The sequence below is a fragment of the Rhinolophus hipposideros genome, assembly GCF_964194185.1.
Source record: "Rhinolophus hipposideros genome assembly, chromosome: 9".
NCBI classification, from domain to species: Eukaryota; Metazoa; Chordata; class Mammalia; order Chiroptera; family Rhinolophidae; genus Rhinolophus; species Rhinolophus hipposideros.
This window is the reverse complement of record NC_138055.1, coordinates 18,696,079-18,710,408: the sequence shown is the minus strand read 5'-3', so window position 1 is coordinate 18,710,408 and position 14,330 is coordinate 18,696,079. Positions and strand designations below refer to the sequence as shown.

Below are 14,330 nucleotides of genomic sequence, written 5' to 3'. Positions count from 1 at the left end.
CAAAGAGGGACCACAGAGAGGCCAAGGAAATGTAAAAGAAAACAATAAAGGAGATTAAAAAGACAGGTCAGTGAGGTAGGAGAGAATTGGTGGTGGTGGGTTGGGGGGGTGTTCTTTCTTTCTTTTCTTCCTTTCTTTCAGTGAGAGAGAATTGAGCAGGCTTGTATGCTAAGCACAACGACACAAAGGAAACCAGTATTGATGGTACAAGAAGGACAAACAATTGCTGGAGCAAAATCCTTACTTATAAGACGAGTACACAAGCAGAGGTGTTGACTTTGAATAGCTTTGACTTTGGAAAGCATGTTAATATTCTACATGTGTAAAAAAATAAGAATGAGAGGAAGAGAAACACCTAAAACTGAACTTAATTGTACTTCAAAAGTACTGTAACCACACTCAAGGAGAAGACAGGAAGAAGGACGGGGGCAGAGGGACAAAGACTAATCTGAGTAATTCATGAACACAACATCTGACTATATATCTTAGTGTTGGGAAGGGTGGAACGTGTGTGCACGTGGGGGGTGATGGTTAGTGGAGAAGTCAGGCAACATCCCGAATGCATATGTACAAGAATGTTCATCTCAATGATGTTTACAAAGGGGAAAAAAGTGAAAGCAGTTAATAGTCCAAAAGGGAGTAGTCCCTTTAATTATGATACATTGTGCTATATGCACATCAAATAATGTATTTTTTTTTTTAGATTTTATTGGGGAAGGGGAATAGGACTTTATTGGGGAACAGTGTGTACTTCCAGGACTTTTTTCCAAGTCAAGTTATTATCCTTTCAATCTTAGTTGTGGAGGGTGCCATTCAGCTTCAAGTTGTTGTCCTTTCAGTCTTAGTTGTGGAGGGCACAGCTCAGCTCCAGGTCCAGTTGCCGTGTCTAGTTGCAGGGGGCGCAACCCACCATCCCTTGTCGGAGTGGAACTGGCAACCTTGTGGTTGTGAGGATGCGCTCCAACCAACTGAGCCATCCGCGAGCTCAGCGGCAGCTCAGCTCAAGGTGCCATGTTCAATCTTAGTTGCAGGGGGCGCTGCCCACCATCCCTTGCGGGATTCGAGGAATCGAACCAGCAACCTTGTGGTTGAGAGCCCACTGACCCATGTGGGAATCGAACCCGCAGCCCTCGGAGTTAGGAGCATGGAGCTCTAATCGCCTGAGCCACCGGGCTGGCCCCAAATAATGTATTTTTGCCAACCATATAAATCAATGTTTATACTATAACGTCTGGTGAAAATTCAAGGTTCAAAATTATATGCAGTGATGTCAATTATGTAAAATTGTATTATAAAATCTCAAATATCAAGAGTAGTTGGTGAGATTTTAGATTTAGTTCTTAATCTTTATACATTTCTGTATGTTTAAGTGTATGAGGAGCATATATCACTTTTATAAATACAAAAGTTCAACAGAAACCCAAAAAGACAGGTCTGGCAAGAGTAAAAGTGAAAGATGGAAAGATTGAAATATGTCATTCACAAGAAATGCTATCTTCAAATTATTTCATACCAAAGGGATAACATCTGCAAAGAGTGTGGGCTTTTAAAGTCAGACAAACAGGACTGAATTCTAGTTTAGCCACTTATGTGACACTGCTGTGCCTCAATTTGCTCATCTGTAAAATGGGGAAAATAATACCACCATCAAAAGATTTTAGCGAGGATTGAAGATAACATACAAGTATAAAGCACCTGGCACAAAAGTGCCTATTCCTATTTCTCCTTCCTATTTAAATTATGAACATACTGATGATGATAATTGTAACTGGAGCAATATCAAAAGTTTATGCTTATCCAAACAAGATTTTAAAATGGCTAAGCTATGGAGCTAATCTTGAAAACATACTAATGTGGCTGATCTGTTAAAACATTTTAAATAGAAAGCTGAAGATATATTGGTAACTGTCATAGCCACGGCTATCAAAAAGCTGGTTTCTTATATTGAGTGGCAGTGTATACATCAAATTATTTATCTTCTATTATTCATATGTATTTCATATGTATTTCAGTTTGCACAAATGTTTCCCAAATTATTTATTAATATAACATGCTTCTTCCAAAAACAGAAACAGGAGAATGGTTCTCCAGCCACTTTTGTCGAAATTTAATTCATACAGAAAAAGTAGACTTTCATTAAGTGTATATTAGGCAAACAAAGGAAAGAACACTCACAGAAGAGCATTAAGGCATGGAAGAGCTATATGTCTACCTATGTTTTTTCCAAGTGTTGCTGTAGGCTCTTTGGACTAAATTGCCATTTGGAGTCCCCCGATAACTGTATTACCTTTCTAAATATTATAATTTACAAGGGGTATAATCCTGGGCCTGATCCTAAAGGTAATAAATTGTTAACTGAAATAAACCATTTCAGCTTTCTAAAGAATCATTTAAAGCTCTAAAAAGTTACATAAACATTTTAAATCTAAACTTTTTAAAAAAAATGGTAGAAATCTAGGTCAATGAATTAAACTCTGAATAATTATTTACTTGGTAGAGATGGGGGGGTGGGGAGAGAATGGAAGCATGAAATCTATATAAAACCAAAGCAGATTTGTTAACATATTCAAAACAAGGATAAAAGAGAAAGCCGATTTACCTGAATATGTCAGTTATAACAACTACACAGAAGTAATAATAACAAAGTACATAACAAAGATAAAAATGGCACAACTCTTACTGCTACTTTTATTTTTAAAATTCAGAACACACTGTTTAATTACTATGTACATTATGGCATGCAAAGAGGTTTATTTTTAAATAAACATGTCCTTTATTCTAACATCAGTATCATATAAAATAAATTTTAACGTGAATGTATATATTTTTATTGGTTAACCTCATATTTTTAACAATGTAACAATTTTAAAACATACTTAAAATATGAAAACAGCTTCCATTTTATCCAAAATCTTCTTTAATTACACATAATACACGAAAATAAATTTACTAGTTTTGTCAGTATTAACAACAAAAACAGCTAACTAGAGGAATAAAATTTCCAGACAAATGCAAAGAATGGGTTTAATTTCTATTATGCGTTTTACAATCGATACATAATTATTAGAGTATAAATTATGTACAAAGCACTGTGCTAAGTAAACATTTAGGGCAAAACAAAGCAAGCTAAGTCCATATAATCAAGATTTGTAATTTGATTAAGGGAACATAGCATAAATGCATGAGAAGTAAAGAATCCCAGCTCTCCAAGAAGAAAAATACCACCTACTACTTAACCTCTCTGTGCCTCAATTTCATCACCTGTAAAATGGGGATAATGATATAGTACCTGCCTCACGAGACTGAGTATTAACTGAGTAAAAACACGTAAAATGCTAGGAAAACTCAGTGTTAGATATTATTAAGACACGGGTGAAAATAGGAATATGACTAACACAGAGACATTACATAACCAGTGATCAAAATTTTCTAAAAAGTTTTTGTCCTGTTAAAACACTAAGTACGTGTATGCAGATCATAAATAAGAAAGGTATAAATTTCGTGTTTCCCTGAAAATAAGACCTAGCCGGACCATCAGCTCTAATGTGTCTTTCAAGCAAAAATTAATATAAGACCCGGTCTTATATTACATAAGATCGGGTCTTATATTATAGTAATATAAGACCGGGTCTTATATTAATTTTGCTCCAAAAGACCCACTCGAGGTGATTCTCTGGCTCGGTCTTATTTTCGAGGAAATACAGTTTTATATGTAATGTTACTGTAAATTTTAGTAATGATTTATTTGAACTTTCATCAGATTCATTTTATAGCTATATTATAAAAACAAAGAGCATACAGTTGTTTTATTTGCTCAAGCAAATAATATTTGAGTGTAGAATCATAGAATCCTACAGCTATAAAGAAACTTAGAACATAGTTTATAAAAACCCTTTTCCAACCTTTCACGCTTACCTTTTTGCATTCATATAATGAACCTCTGGGACATTCTTTTAAAACCTCTCCAGCAAATGTGCATTTCCTGAATTACTTACCTTGTCCTGAAATTATTTATGGTTCCTGTCACTGCACAAGTTAAGAGGTTCACATCAACGCCTACTGTTTTTCTAAATTTAAGAAAAGGTTATGCTACTAGATAGCATTTTCTGAAATAATAGTTGTAATTAGAAATAATTATTCCTATTCTATATTTCATGCTGTAGCATGAACAACTAGATTTTACAGAGAGTTTAACAATGCATTTTAAGTTGTTTAATTAAAAAATTTAAAGTAGGCACTCAATCTGAAGTTCCTGGATGGGCTTCAAGGGGTGCAAGATATTTAATCATATTTATCATATCAAAGGGCGTTTGGGGACATCAAAAAGGCTAAGAACTATTGTCCTAAAGTTTACTGTCCTAAATTTTTGTCCTAAATTTTAACCATCTGGAAAACAAATTACTTCAACACCATAATTTGATTTTTAATAGTTATTTAGTTAAATTAACTTGTTATTAATAAACAAACACCTCTTAGGGTGGTTGCCCAGCTACCAGTGGTTCCATCTTCAGAGACAGTCTATAAACATAGGGGAAAGGTGTAAATCTAACACATTTTAATATACTTCCGTGGTCACAGATGATTGATCTAGAGGTTGTCAAGGCATCTAGGCTGCTTAATCAGATTCATTCCTTCAAAATCTGAAATTAAAGCCCTACCTTTGGATCAAGATGACAAGTAATAAAGGAGTATAATCGAGAGACAAACACAGATGCAACATTTTAGAACTTAAAAGTACCATAAAGATTCTTCCTGGGGCCGGCCCGGTGGCTCAGGTGGTTGGATCACCCAGCTCCTAAGGTCGAGGTTGCCGGTTCGATTCCCACATGGGCCAAAGAGCTGCGCCCTCCACAGCTAAGATTGTGAACAACAGCTGTCGCTGGAGCTGGGCTGCCGTGAGCTGCCGTGCGCGGCTGGCAGTCAGTGTGGCAGCGGGCAAGAGCCGCAGAGAGCTGACATGAGCTGCTATGAGCGGCCTACCTATGACTGGCGACGGGCTGCCTCAGCCAGAGGGCGGGCAAGGCTCATAACACCAGCATGGGCCAGGGAGCTGTGTCCTACACAACTAGACTGAGAAACAACGGCTTGAACCAGATTGTGGGAAGCGGCGGAAGGGGAAAAAAAATTCTTCCACCATCATGTTCCATTCTCCTCAACTGGGCCCTACTCACATACCCTTCAAATGAATTAGTAATTAAAAGCGCTAATATCTCAAGACTGTGCGCTCCCACAAGGATTAAATTATCATTGCATGTGAAGAGATATTACACGAACCCAATGTCTTTGTGTAAGTAAATTTAACAGCTTCTGCTTGATCTTATTCAAAATAGTATTTCTAGAAGAGAAAAGCAGCCTAACACCACATGTTAAAGTCATACAAGAGAGGATGTTCCTGGCGAGACTTCCCAAAATCTGAAGGACTGCCAAGTCCTCTGGCTAGGAACACTAAGTTATTAATCTGCAACTAATTACATCCTTTCACAGTCCATGAGCTTCATCATGCAGTCAGAAAAATCCCTCCACTCAAAACTAAGAGATGAGGCTTTTCTAAAACTCAAATTCCTCATTTTCTCCCTTACCCCACACCATTTTATTTTTGCCCAAGTTGTACCTCCTTTAATTTGCCCCCCATCTGAAAACTAGTTGCTTTCTTGCCCTATTCTATGACTCATTATCTTCAGGGTCAAAAACTGAATGTTATTTTCAAAATTTTTTATATAAGTAAAGTCAAGAAATATACTTTATGTTACAATGTATTACACACACACACACATACACACACACACTGGACAAAAATTTCATGAATAGTTTAATACAGTCTGATATTTTCTATTTTATTTCATTCTTTTACAATGGTAATCACAACCTACTACTACACTAATTTCCCAAGGCAAGCTATGTTCCACAGTTTAATAAACAATACATAAAAAGTACAATACATCATGACCAAGTATTTATTCCAGGAATGAAGATCCATTAACATTCAAAAATCAACTAATGTAATTCACCATATTAAAAGTAAAATCACATGATGATTTCAATAGAGGCATAAAAAAGCATTTGACTAAAGTCAGCGACATACATGTAAAACTAATTCTCAACACAAAAGACATTCCCCCAAACTACAAAGGACATCTATGAAAATCCTACAGCTAAAATAATACTTAATAATGAAAGACTAAAATGCTATTTCCCTAACACAAGGACAAGGCAAGGATATCTGCTCTTACTTAACACTTCTATCTAACAATGTATTGGAGGTTCTACCCAATGCAATAAGTCAAGAAAAATAAACAAAAGGTATCCAGTTTACAAAAGAAGTAAAGCTATCTTTTTTCCCCCAGAAAACATGATTATGGAGGAAACCCTACCAAATATTAAAAAAAAAAAAAAATCCACCAAAACTAATGAGTTTAGCAGGTTACAGGACATAAGACCAACATAAAAAATAAAATCAATTGATACAGGAACCAAATGAAAGAGCTTCCTTCCAACAGCAAACTTGGAATAATTTGAGCAATGAAATTAAATATTGGATTATAACCCAAGTATAAAAGAAATATACAGGAGTCTACACAGATATAAACACATGATTGAATAAATAAATAACTGGGAGAGAACATATAAACCTCACATACAGAAAAGTTCCAAATTACTTATGTAGATATTCCAGCCTCAGGGAATAATTCCTGACTCCTTTTGTGGGGCTGCACACAGTACTTCCTTCCAAAGCATACAGTAGGAAAGTGGGGTAAACAATAATTTTACAGTGGAGAACCTGAGAGACACTACATCAGCCAGGTGATCAACAAAGGTGAACATTAACAACGATGAGATACGTTGATACAATGTACCCTTAATATGATGTAACACAAACGGCACTTGACCTCTGTGGTCTTCTCACCAAAAACTCAAAAGCCCATTCTAATCATGAAAAAAAATTAGGCAAATCCTGACTGAGAGACACGTAACAAAATATCTGACCAATGGTACTCAAACCTCTCAAGGTCATCAAAAACAAGGCAAGTCTGAGAAACTGCCACAGCCAAGGAAGAACCTAAAAAACCCGATGACTAAATATAATTTGATATTCGTAATGGGATCCCGGAACAGAGAAAGGACCGTAGGTAAAAAATTAAGGAAATATGAATAAAGTATGGGCTATAGTTAATAATAATTTATAAATATTGGTTCACAATTGTGACAAATGTACGATATTAATAATGTTAATACTAGGGGAGACGGGATGTAGGGTATATGAAAACTCTCTGTACTATCTTTACAACTTTTCTATAAATCTTATTTTAAAAAATCACTGAGCTGCATCTGGAAGGTTTATCCATTTTATTATATATAAATTTCAATCAACAGAAAATGCAATGAAAATATCAATTGTGTTTCTACACTTCTAGCAACAAACAATTGCAAACTGAAATTTAAAAGTAACTTATATTAGCAAAGCAAGTATGAAATTTTTAGGGATAAATCTCACTAAAGGTGTGCAAGACCTATATAATGAAAACTACAAAATGTTGCTGAAAGTAAAGACATAAATAAGTGGAGAAATAAAACATATAGGTAGATCAGTTTTTTACCCAATGTCCTTTTTATTAAGATGTCAAATTTTCCCAAATAGATTTATATATAAATCCCAAGTAAACACCCAGAAGGCTTTTGGTAGAAATGACAAGCTAATTCTAAAACGTATTTGAAAATGTGAAAGACTTACAGAATCAAAATAACTTTAAAAAAGAGAAACAGAGTTGGAGGCCTTGCATCACCAATTTTAAGGCTTATCAAAAAGCTACAGTAATAAAGACAGTCTGATATTGGTATAAAGACAGACAACGGAACAAAATACAGAGTCCTGAAATAGACCCAAATTTATAGTCAGTTAATTCTCAACAAAGGTGCAAAAGCAATTTAATGAGAAAAAGATAATATTTCAATAAATTGTGTTGGAACAATTGTACAGCTATATGCAAAAAAAAAAATAAAGTAAACCTTAACACTTACTTCATACTAGAAACAAAAAGTTAACTCTAAATGGATCACAGACTGAACTCTAAAAACTGAAATTATAAAATTTCTGTAAGAAAATATTGGAGAAAATCTTGGGGATCTTGAGCTCGGCAAAGATATCTTTAATGCAACAAAACAATGCACAAATCATAAAAGAAAAAATCAACAAATTACACTTTTTCAAAATTAAAAATTGTGCCCATCAGAAGACTCTGTTACTAAAGGACAACAGACTGGGAGAAAATATTTATAAAACATATTTGAAAAAGAACTTGTATCAACACAATATAAAGAACACTTACAACTCAAAAATAAGACAATCCATTAATAAAATAGGCAGAAGATTTAAACAGAACTTCAAACCAAAAAAGACGTATAGATGGTAGATAAGCACATGAAAGAAACACATACAACATCACTAGTCAATCAGGAACTGCAGATTAAAAACCACCATAAGATACCTCTACTTCCCCACTAAGATTGGTAAAATTAAAAAGACTGACCATACTGAGTATTGGTGAAGTTATGAAGCAACTGGAAGTCTCTTACACTGGCTGGTGAGAATATAAAATGCACACTTTGCAACCACTTTTAAGACTGGAAAGCTCTTCAGCAGTTTCTTAAAAAGTTATGTATGTACCCACATATAAACCCAATCATTTTACTAGATATTTACCCAAGAGAAATGAAGAGCTATGTGTTCACAAAGACTCATATGTGAATGCTCATAACAGCTTTATCTGTAATAACCAAACAACCGAAATGACCATCAACAAGTGAATGGATCAACACGTTGTAGCATATCCACAATACAATATACTCGACAATAACAGAGAATGCATAAAACCAAAATAGATTAATTGTAAAATAATTACGCTGAGGGAAAGAGCCAGAAAAAAAAAGTATGCTTTTTCATTTATATAAAATTCTGGAAAAATGCAAATTAATCCAAGTGGAATAAAATAGATCACATAATAATAACGGACAAGGCAAGAGGGGAGGAGGGAGAGAATTACAAAGGGAAGGGAGAGAATTACAAAGGGGCGTGAGAAAACTTCTGAGGGCATATGTCAAAATTTCATCAAATTGTATACCTTTATTATGTGTAGTTGATTACCTACAAATCAATCATATTTCAATAAAGCTATTTAAATCCCATGTATATATAATTGGTTATACAAGATTGGCTGATTTTCTTTACTTGCATATTATAAAAATAATTAAGCCAAACAAACTCTGTATATTGGGAATGTTCTCCCCAAAAGAGTAATCTGTCATGAGCACATTTTGATATATACAAACATACACACACTCACCTATATAAACATGTAGGTGTATGTATACCTCAATAAAAAAGGTACGTCATCAGTTAGGCTCAAATAAACTCCTATTAAAAAGGAAAAACAGAAAGAAAAAGAAAAGGAATGGACTAGTTAACTCAATAAAATACAAAGGAATAAGAATTTTTAAGGTATTTGAACCATGGCTTTGTGAAAACTACACCACTGCATTTGTCATACAAAGATACTAGAAACGGTTTTATTAAGCCAAGTAAAAAAATCTGAGTAAAGCCACAGGCAGCCCTCATACTAGCAAAGAATATAAAATAATTTCAGAATTTTAGCACCTGACAAGTTCCTCTAACCCAAAGTCCTCATTTTATGGTAGAGAAGGTGAAGCCCAGAGGGGTTAAGTCAACCGCTCAAGGTCACTCTAAGGCAGAGCCAAAACTGTAAGTACATTTGTACAATTTTAACTTGAAAGGTATTTTAGGATCAAGTGCCATTGTATTATCATATTGATCAATGTTCAATTCAACAATATTTACTGAACATTTAGTAAGCATTATACGAATCTATGGCAATTCTCACCCTCAAGGAGCTCTCAAGGTCAATTTGTGAGGCTCATTAAATATTTAAGGCATAAATGTTGTTATTTTTTTAATGAAACCTACAGTGTTAATGGAACAAGGATCAAGAAAGGTATGCACATAATCTTTTGTTTTTGAGCATTCTCAATTTACAGTTTGTTTGACTTGGTTATTTTTGTAATAAGCATGTAAAGAAAAATCAACCATTCTTGTCTAACCAGTTTTTCTACAAAAACATTTAAAGAATGAAAGAGGTTGTAAATTGGCAGCCTGTAAGCTACATTTTACCCACTTATGTTTTGTCTGGCCTGCAATGTTTAAAAAAAAACACCTGATGTTGCTAACATTTAAAATGGGTGAACCTTACACTGAAATCTGGGTTTCTGAATTTTGTTGAAACATTGGAAGATATGACACGACTATGCATACATCCTTCATGGCAAATCTTGAGAACCGATTAGGCTCTTGGGTAACTTAATAAATAAGACATAATTCAATTTCAAAGACCTCAGTTTATCATTAAAGACAAGCACACAACCGAATCATCGCAGTACATTAAGGTCTTACTATGTGCCAGGCACTGTGAGACAATAAAGAGTAGGATAAGATGGAGGCACAAGGGAAGAGGTGATCAATTCTGTTAAAAAGAATACTGCTTCAGGAAGGTTTCATGGAGGAGGCAGCACTTGAGATGTTTTTAAGAGTTTTTGCCCAGTAAATAAGGCAGAGGAGGACATGTCAAGCATAGCAGAAGCATGTTCAAGGTTACATGATCACAAAGAGTAGGCAAAGATGAAGTATAAGGCATCGGGTAGTTTGGAAAATGATAAGCCTTGAAAGATGGTATGAAGCCAGATCATGAAGCCAGATCATGAAGGACTCATTATCCCATGTCAAGAAATGTGGGTTTCATCCTACACGTGAGCATCATTCCCACAGTGCCACTAAAAAGACTGCTCGTGATTCAATGCATATAGAAGAAAGAAAAACGGAAAAGATATGACAGCTGACCCCCTTAATTACTGATTCAACTAGAGAAGCTCTACTTTTGTCTATTTTATGCAATGAAGTACTATTTTAATATTTCTTTGGATAAAAAAAAATTCTACTGTTATAAACAAACTTTTTTTTTAAAAAAGCTTAAATATGAGACATTAAAAGATTTTTTTACCAAGAAATCAAATGATAAGATTATCATTTTGGAAAGATCTCTCTGGTAACAGTGCCAAGGATGGAAAACAGTATGAGACTAGAAGGAAATGAGAATTAATTGCAACAACTGACACAAGAAATTATGAGTTAAATCTGGGTAGTGACAACAGAGATATTTAAATCTTATTGATACCTACTTTGTGCCAAGCAATATGCTATGTGCTAGGTTCAGGAGAAAAAAAGGAATTCAAGAGTTATTTAAATAAAAAGGAATCATAATTGATTAAAACGAGAAAGTAAAGAAAAAGAAATTAAGTTTGGTAGGTGACTTGAATAAAGGCATGGACAGCTGTTTCAATTTAGAATAAAATCCAACACCTCATCTTCCACAGGCTAAGCACAAACCAGGTCAAAAACAGACATAAGGAGGTACAATCTAGAAAAAGCAAAGGGTTATAGCTATGACTAGACTTCAGGTGCAAAGGTCCCAGAGGATTTGCTAGAGGTACATACAAAATCAGAACCATCCTCGAATGCCATTATAAACAAAAGACCTTACTTATCCATATCCTAGAGAGAATCTCAATGGTTTCACGAATGGTCTACCTAAGGTTAAAGCTTGGCATCTTTCCCTTAGCAATTTTGATAGAGATCCAGATACCCAAATGACGGTATGGAACCAAGGCAGACAAGAATACCGAAAAACAGTACTTACTTACATCATCGTACCTACACAATTGCTAGCTAATATATGGCCAACCTGTTTATCAATTGTCCTGTTACTCCTAGGGTAAGTATGTAATGCGTTGCACAATTCCATTCATGGTCAGTCTTTAAAGAACGATTTCTTACTAGACTTTTAGCATAGGTTCAAAGTATTTATGTGGATATATTTTCCAAGCATTAGAAGTATTCACTAACACGTGTTTCTAGGTTTTTCATCGAGTTCTAAGTTAAAAGAAATTCAGTGCCATTTCCACAAAAATCTTGTTTTACAATGTAAGTGTTTTTCCTGATAATGAATTTTAGAAAAGGGGAGAGGAGAGGAGAAGAATGGGGTGGGAAGCCCTACATTTTTAAAAAATGAATCCTATTTTCACTGCTGTTCACGAGAGTCATTTCAATCTCTTTGGTAAAGATTATAATTAACATTAAGTACACAAAATAAACTCTGAAGTCCTTCAGTGAGAGAACTGATCAAAATACCCTCTTTACCAAGAGCCTTCAAGCCTCAGTAATCATAGATTATGAACTCTTACCCATAATAGATCAAATGCTAATTACTATTTCTAAATAGCTGACTCTAAGTTATAAAATCTCTTTGGGCAACATCAGGAAGAGCTGATTTTAAGCAGAAGTGCACTGCCAAACCTCATATATTAGAAAAGACATTCGAAGAGAGGAATTGCTTGAGTCTGTAGCCACACAGTTAAAAAACAAAAATGAAATCGGTATCTGACTAAAACAGTATGAATTAGAAATTATTCTCTAAGTATCTTTCTGTGGGGCATAAAAGTGCTTGCATTTATAGGAAGAAAACAAAACGATGGGGAATAGAAGTATTACCTGAGGGCAGGAAATTTCAGACAAAAGGTCCCTATTCCTGGTGAAAGCAAGTAGTCAGTTGCCAGGGTTTCTTAGACTCCTCTGGTACTCATTTGGGTGATTATGAAATTCACAGCACACCAATCTCCACCACAGCCAGCAGGGATCGCTGCAGGGAATGGGTACACAGGGGACACAGATGGGAGCAAGTTTAAGGGAAGGAAGAGGAGAGGAATGATATGATAAAAATATTTAGCTATGAGTCACTTTTAAAAAATACAGTTGTTATTTCACACTGAATGAACTAAAGGCAGACTGCTCAAATTCTAAGATAAATTAACGGTCTATGATTTCTTCATTCTCTCTACCACTGGAATTACTACTAATGTACTAAATTAATATGTATTTCAAATTTTTTATATTAAAATGCTACTTAGCAAAAATGAGATAGCTATATTGTACAAGTTATACAAAAACTGAACTGTATAATTCAACATTAAATGAAGCCAATTAGAACAAGCACTCTTAAAAGTTAAACAATCTACAAATACAAATTGTCAATTTAATGCCAAAAGTCCCAGTTACAACTATTATCCTCATTTCATTTCACAGAGAATACCAGAGTAAAGTTACCTATGAAAAGCAACCTACAAACCAAAGAGAGATCCACTAATAAGCTGTATCTATATTCTCGAAAGTAAACCGGAGAACTACAGTATTTATCAGGAAAAGGGTTTTTAACCTAAGTTTTTTGGATATGAGTCAACTTTTTAAACCAGCCAAAAATGGATTCAGGATCAATGTATTCTGTGAAGGCTAATGTAGTATACATTGATTTCTCCAGTCAGCTAAAAGTGTTTCTGAACAACTACTACCATGTTTCCCCGAAAAAAAGACCTAGCCAGACCATCAGCTCTAATGCGTCTTTTGGAGCAAAAATTAATATAAGACCCGGTTTTATCTTAACAATATAATCTTAACAATATAATATAGGCCAGGTCTTATCTTAAAAATATAATACAATGTAATGTAATGTAATATAACGTAATACCCGGTCTTATGTTAAAATAAGACCAGGTCTTATATAATATATAACATATAACATATAACATATAATATATAATATATAATATAATACCTGGTCTTAGATTAATTTTTGCTCCAAAAGATGCATTAGAGCTGATGGTCCGGCTAGGTCTTATTTTCAGGGAAACACGGTCTGTACCAGAATTCTGCGGCAGATGCTCAAGCACAATGGCAAACAAGACAAGCACAGAGCCTATCAGGGGGCTTCTGCCCTTAAAGAGATGACACTCTACAGAACTAACAAACATGAAACTTTTCTTTAATAAAACCATGTATTTTAAGACCTAAAGGAGTTCAAAATGAAGATGACCCGTGAAGACTGGCCTAGTTAAAGTTGACTAGGGGAGATGTACAAGTAAAATGAAGCGTCCGAGGGATGCGCTGTCATGAAGGTATGCAGACAATCTGGCTGCAGGAAATAAAACAAAAGGTAGGGAAAAGAAGGGGTGGGAGAAATCTAATATTGAAAAACAGTGAAAAATAAAATTGCAGCCAAATTTGGAGGACCTAAATTACCCTAAACTTCTCTAAATACTTGCATTAAATATTCCCTTGGTGTGCATGCTATAGTGAGAGAAAACAGATTTAAAATTATCCATTTTATATGACTAAGCTGTTGTTTATGTGCTTTTTTAATTCAGTATTTTTTTGTAAG

General features: G+C 34.6%; 1 protein-coding gene across 2 annotated transcripts in view; it reads right to left on the bottom strand.

Annotated features, from left to right (window-relative positions):
* The window catches only part of BLTP3B (bridge-like lipid transfer protein family member 3B), a 79,914-nt gene that overhangs the window by 57,440 nt on the left and 8,144 nt on the right, over positions 1–14,330 (bottom strand). Inside the window, exon 1 of one of the 2 annotated variants that reach the window (XM_081058522.1) lies at positions 12,611–12,712. The exons of the other annotated variant lie outside the window; for it this stretch is intronic. The gene's annotated coding sequence lies outside the window, so the exon portion shown is untranslated. Of the gene's footprint in view, positions 1–12,610; positions 12,713–14,330 lie in introns of those variants that run through there. 2 annotated transcript variants of the gene reach the window in all.